Source organism: Schistocerca gregaria, chromosome 8 (assembly GCF_023897955.1).
Source record: "Schistocerca gregaria isolate iqSchGreg1 chromosome 8, iqSchGreg1.2, whole genome shotgun sequence".
Lineage (NCBI taxonomy): Eukaryota > Metazoa > Arthropoda > Insecta > Orthoptera > Acrididae > Schistocerca > Schistocerca gregaria.
Window position 1 is genome coordinate 316,658,875 of NC_064927.1, and position 5,607 is coordinate 316,664,481.

The 5,607-nt window shown below is 40.0% G+C and overlaps 1 pseudogene; it reads right to left on the reverse strand.

The window, feature by feature from the left end:
• Window positions 1–645: 645 nt before the first annotated feature.
• LOC126285518 (5S ribosomal RNA) lies at window positions 646–763 on the reverse strand (annotated as a pseudogene).
• Window positions 764–5,607: the final 4,844 nt, after the last annotated feature.

Below are 5,607 nucleotides of genomic sequence, written 5' to 3' on the forward strand. Positions count from 1 at the left end.
GGTTGTCTCTCAGCAGCTTGAAATGATAACTGTTGGTCCATTCTGGAAAAAAATGTTCTGCCACAGAAAATATTAGAGCGAGCGATGAGATGCGAAGTGTTTCAGCACTTGCTCCCCAAGTAGTTGTGCTGAGTTTCTGAATTACGTGATTTCGAGTTGCTGTTTTTGCTGCTGTGTTCTCATGATGTTTTAAGTACGTAAGGGTGCGTTTAAGACCCTGAATACTTTGGTTCTTTGTTATGATTCACATCCACGCTGTACATGCACTTTTTCCTCTGCCACATTACTGTTAAAATGGAATATCGAGATCTCGGTTATAACTGGATAAGGTAGAAGTCTCCATCTCTTGAAGTTTGTATACAGTGCAGTAAGGTCATTGTTCAGAACCACTTCTGTGATATCAAGAGATTTGTCGCTGATGGCTAAGGCTATACCATATAAAATCACTCCATCTTCAGGCCATAAGTGGCCCATCGGGACCATCCGACCCCCGTGTCATCTTCAGCTGAGGTTGTGGATAGGAGGGGCGTGTGGTCAGCACACCGCTCTCCCGGTCGTTATGACGGTTTTCTTTGACCGGAGCCACTACTATTCGATCGAGTAGCTCCTCAATTGGCATAATGAGGCTGAGTGCACACCGATAAATGGCAACAGCGCATGGCTGCCCAGATGGTCACTCATCCAAGTACCGGCCACGCCTGACAGCGCTTTACTTCGTTGTTCTGACGGGAACCGGTGTATCCACTGCGGCAAGGCCGTTGCCATAAGGCTATTCCATAACCATAAAAAACTTTCTTTTCCTCCTTCGCTGGGATATCGGCTATGTACAGGTTGGACAGGAGCAGTGCAAAGACTGAGCCTTGTGGTAGTCCATTGTTGATAATGCTGGTGTTGCTCGTAATTCCGTCAAATATGACTTGAAAATATCTGTCACCAAACATATTCTGTGTTATGCGTACAAAGTAGCTGCAAAGCAGACACGCTTCCAGAAGGTGAAGTGTGAAAGTTCATACCATGACAAAATAGTCTACAAATTTGACAGCCGAGCTATCCTCCGGATCCCCTGGGATACGACACATGCAAATGAAAAAGGTTTTCTTTTTTCGAGAGCCACGTTGACGAGAGATTTAGATCTTCAGTCAGCATCTGTTAATTAAATCACAAGGAATCAGCAGCTCTAAATTTGATTATTTTCGAAATATCTCCTTAACAGTAACGTTGATGTGATGCTTTTTCAGGAAACCCAGGGTTCCACGAAGGATGCGGTACGAAAATTTTTCCAAATAACTGTAGGTCTGAAATGCACTGTGCTGGAGTTACCCCCATTGAACGACAGCCAATCAGCGAGAAGCGTAGAGTGTGTAACTGATTGCAGGAATTTCTGAGGCCGCCACTATCATACACAACGTGCCAGCAAGTTCACAATGGAGCACCAATCGTTACTTCGTCGTCGCCAACTTCGTAGATCATCTGGAAGCAGGAATATCGAGCACGTGCTGTAAAAAAATATAACTCGGAAAAAAATGGCTCTGGGCACTATGGGACTTAACATATGAGGTCCTCAATCCCCTAGAACTTAGGACTACTTAAACCTAACTAAACTAAGGACATCACACACATCCATGCCCGAGGCATCGCGCGGTTCCGGACTGAAGCGCCTACAACCGCTAGGCCATAGTGGCCGGCTCGGAAAATAATTAAAATTTAATTTCCATTTTTACTGATTTACTGGGCTTGTTCGAATAAACGTTCATTCATGCTCTCTGTACATTAGCAAAACTTGTAATTTAACTGTCTGACTGCAGTGCTGCTTCTACCGTACAGCTTACCTTCTTAACAAATTAATGTGATTACGGTTCTTTTAGCATAGCTGGATTAGTAGTCATACATTACCCAGGAAATCTGTGTTACTAAAGCAACTATCCCAGGGCACGGAACCCGGAAACTGTTACAGGTTGCCTATATAACGACTTCCAAGGACAACAAAAATTTGATTGCCAATGTTTCATACAAACAAAGAACCAATTTAAAAATTTAAAAGTTGTCGAAATCTACTCATTAAGAAGTATCGTCGTATGTGAGAGGTTCAAACAAAGAGTTACATAATCAATATAGAGAGGCTACGTACGCTTTAACAACGCCCTGGGTAGCATTAAAAAATGTTGGTCATCAATTCTGTAACGTCAACAAATTCAGAGCACAAAGACATATATAAACATTATTATCTCTTTGACACTATAGAAGTTTTGTTTCATAATGGAAATCAACCTGAAAGTATTTCTTTTGATCATAAATCGTGCCCTTGGTATATTCATAGTGGCAGGAAGGATTTTAATGAATTGTCAAACGTCAGTACGGGGGAGTCACTTAAATAAAACTTCAAGTAAAATATTTATCTGCACCCGTCACTCTTTTGTTTCATCATGCGACGCGTTTTGAGAGTGTATCTCATCTTCACAGGGAACAATGATATTTTGTTATTTTGCTAGCTGGATGCAGCCAGTCATTTGTTGTGGATTCATTTGGAATATTTTCCAGTCCACAAAATCTTGCAAATAAAAAGAGTGACTGGCGCAGATAACTGTTTTATTTGAACGTTTATTATCGTCATAGGCAGTCGCAGCTCCTTACACCAGTCCAGCCAGCATGGTCGACGTAAGAATAATTTTATCTTAAATTCATATCGTTATGGATTCAAATGTTGGGACATATACCGAATTTTTTTACTGGATTGATCAGCTAATTGTTTTCACTGAATTTGAAGAGGAATGTGATTAAAGAAAAAGTTGTCGTTTAAACGTTATAGCATTTCATTTGTAGGGTAAATCACGTCTGCAAAACTAAATCAATGGAGGACAGAGGAAAACAGATCACACAAATGTACACAAAGTTAATACTGTTGAAAGGAAGATATGGGGCCTTTGTTATAAATTGGCTTACTTACTATAGAGATATAACCTCAGATACATTTTAATGTCTAAAAAACGTTTGCATGGGTAACAGAACACTATTTGTCATTAAACTTGCCAATTATTGTACACAACAAACGTATTTTACGTCATTTCTCTTTACAACAGCAATATTGGATTGTCAATACAGATTTGTTTTTTAGCTCATTGCACAACGTACAACAATATGATTCGGTTTTATTTTATCCATTACAAAATGGTCCTTGAGAGACTGCCAGTGTAAAAGCAGTAGTTTTGCTTGTTAAGCTGTTGTTCATTGCTTTTATATAATGACAGCAGCAGACTGACATCAAGTCTGCGGTGTCCTGTAGAATATTGTTGACTCATGCAGCAGGTTACACAACTATATGAATATTCAACCTAAATGAATTTATCATAGGGCATCTGGTAACTGCTCTTTTCCAAGAAACAAATATCCTAATGTCACTAATATATCATGACAGTCCTGGCTTCCATCAGAACTGTTCAAAGTCACACAAAAAACATAATGGTAAAACAAAACAAAAATCTTTCCAAGATATATGGTCTTCTCCTCAACTTGCCAAGATATATGGTCTTCTCCTCAACTGCACGATAATTAAACATTCGAGCCACCTTAATGTATCTCTGATAAATATTTAGGGCTGTACTCATTCGAGTCAGAAGTAGGATAACCGAATGCAAAAGCTATAAACGAATTCGCCCATAGCTGCAGGGAAAAATACACCGGTAATTACAAAGATATGCTTCTTCACGTCATAGCGAAGTCACCAAAATATTGCTGCAGTTCCCACATTTCAAGTACCGCTCTTAAGATGACACAGTACATAACAAAAGCACTTCACAATGACAATCATTTTCCAGAACACGTCGTTTCTGTGACTAGCAGCAGGAAATACTATTGTATCAGAAAAACGAATGTATGATCCCGTGCTAATAGACGACTAGTATCGCCCAACGTGATGTTGGAAAACATGACGGCTAATTTTGTAGTTTACTTCAAATATGGCGGCGCCTTGGTCAGCCTTTGTTTACATCGGCCGTTAGTGTGTAAGGGGGAGTTTAAAGTAGACTGGGGTAACAGTGAGAATTTGGATAGAAGAGGGAGGTGTGCCAGGGTAATGCGTGCAGCTCTGTGAATCGCTGTGCAATGGTGTATTAGTGGCTAGTGCACCTGCCTAGTAAGCAGCAGAACCGGATTCGGGTCTCTGCATTGGTAGAAATTTTCACTTGCCGTTTCAGTTTATATACATAAAATATGTAAAGCTTGCCTAGTTTGACTCTTCAGCTGAAACCATTATCTTAACGAAATTTAGCTAAAAACTGCACTCCCTTGCGTAATAGGTTTTAGCTGGGGATGTTAGTTTACTATGCGCGATAGATGATGATTGACTGCCATTTTGTGTCCGTAACTCCACAGCGGTGCTTTCCCGCCCTATGATTATCTGGGAAATTTTGAGTAATTTGACGTCCCCTGCTCGCTGACATTATCGGATTGTTTTTCTTCGCCCTGTGTAAAGAGGAAGAAATAAACACCAGGAAGGAATTCTTTTCGAACCAAGGCTTACTTACATAAAATAATAAGTGCCCGTATTACGGTATGTTCAAGTGCGGCCGCCCGATCGCTTTTACTGCGGAAACAGGTAGACTCTCAAAGGTAACAGCGAAACGTGGACAAGAGGACGTCCAGACGGGAATCAAATATGTTTATGTACTCGCTAGGAAGTGGGAAGGCCTCAGGCAGCTCAGGATCCTAGTTCCTCCGATAAGTGCTGTTACTAACGGCCGTCACTTTGCAGTTGCCGATTTCCTTTACTGCAAGCCTGCAACAAAACAACCCATTTCATATTTACGTCCAGAATGACAGCTAGTGTTCTGTTTCCATTGCCTCCCGACTGCAAAGACTTCTCTTACTTGGTGCTATGTTCCGACGAAAATGCCAGAATGTCTTCGTAGAGGCCCGTTTAAACAAGCAGCTTCCCTAATCACATTGTTGTCGTAGCACAAAGTGGCAGAATAAGTTTTCCTATTGACTGCAGATGGTGCGGGATGACTGAAGTTTCATTTTGGATGGACTTGGAGGAACGCACTTCTGGTTATAATAACCCTGGATATGCAGTGACATGTTCTACAATACGTCAGACACAGTGATCAGCAAATGAAAATAAATAAATAAATAAATAAATAAATAAACAAATCATTAACGGACTTAACTATTACGATACGCTTGCTATTTAGCTAAAACACTTTTTTTTCAAGAATTAACATTGCTATCCAGTAATCACATGTTGTCTTTGCATGAAACAGACTATGAAAGCAACAACAGTTAGTACACAGGGGGAGGAGTCTATAAAAATAATATGGGATGGCTGAACGTCAGTGTAATGAATTATCAAATTTAAAACACTGTAACTAACGTGGCCAAATCATTTGTGAAATACAGATTACAAAAAATGATGCGTGGTACTTCAGTCATTATATCACATAACTCTATTAAATATTTAAATATTACAAATAAACATAGAGCACATCGAGCAACAACTACTTCTTTCAAAGACGAAAATGAAAAACTGCGGTTAAATAACCATGAAAACTTTGGAGTTACTAATGAAAGTTTATATAAACTCTTACGCTTCCCAGTTTCGACGTCCAAGTAAGA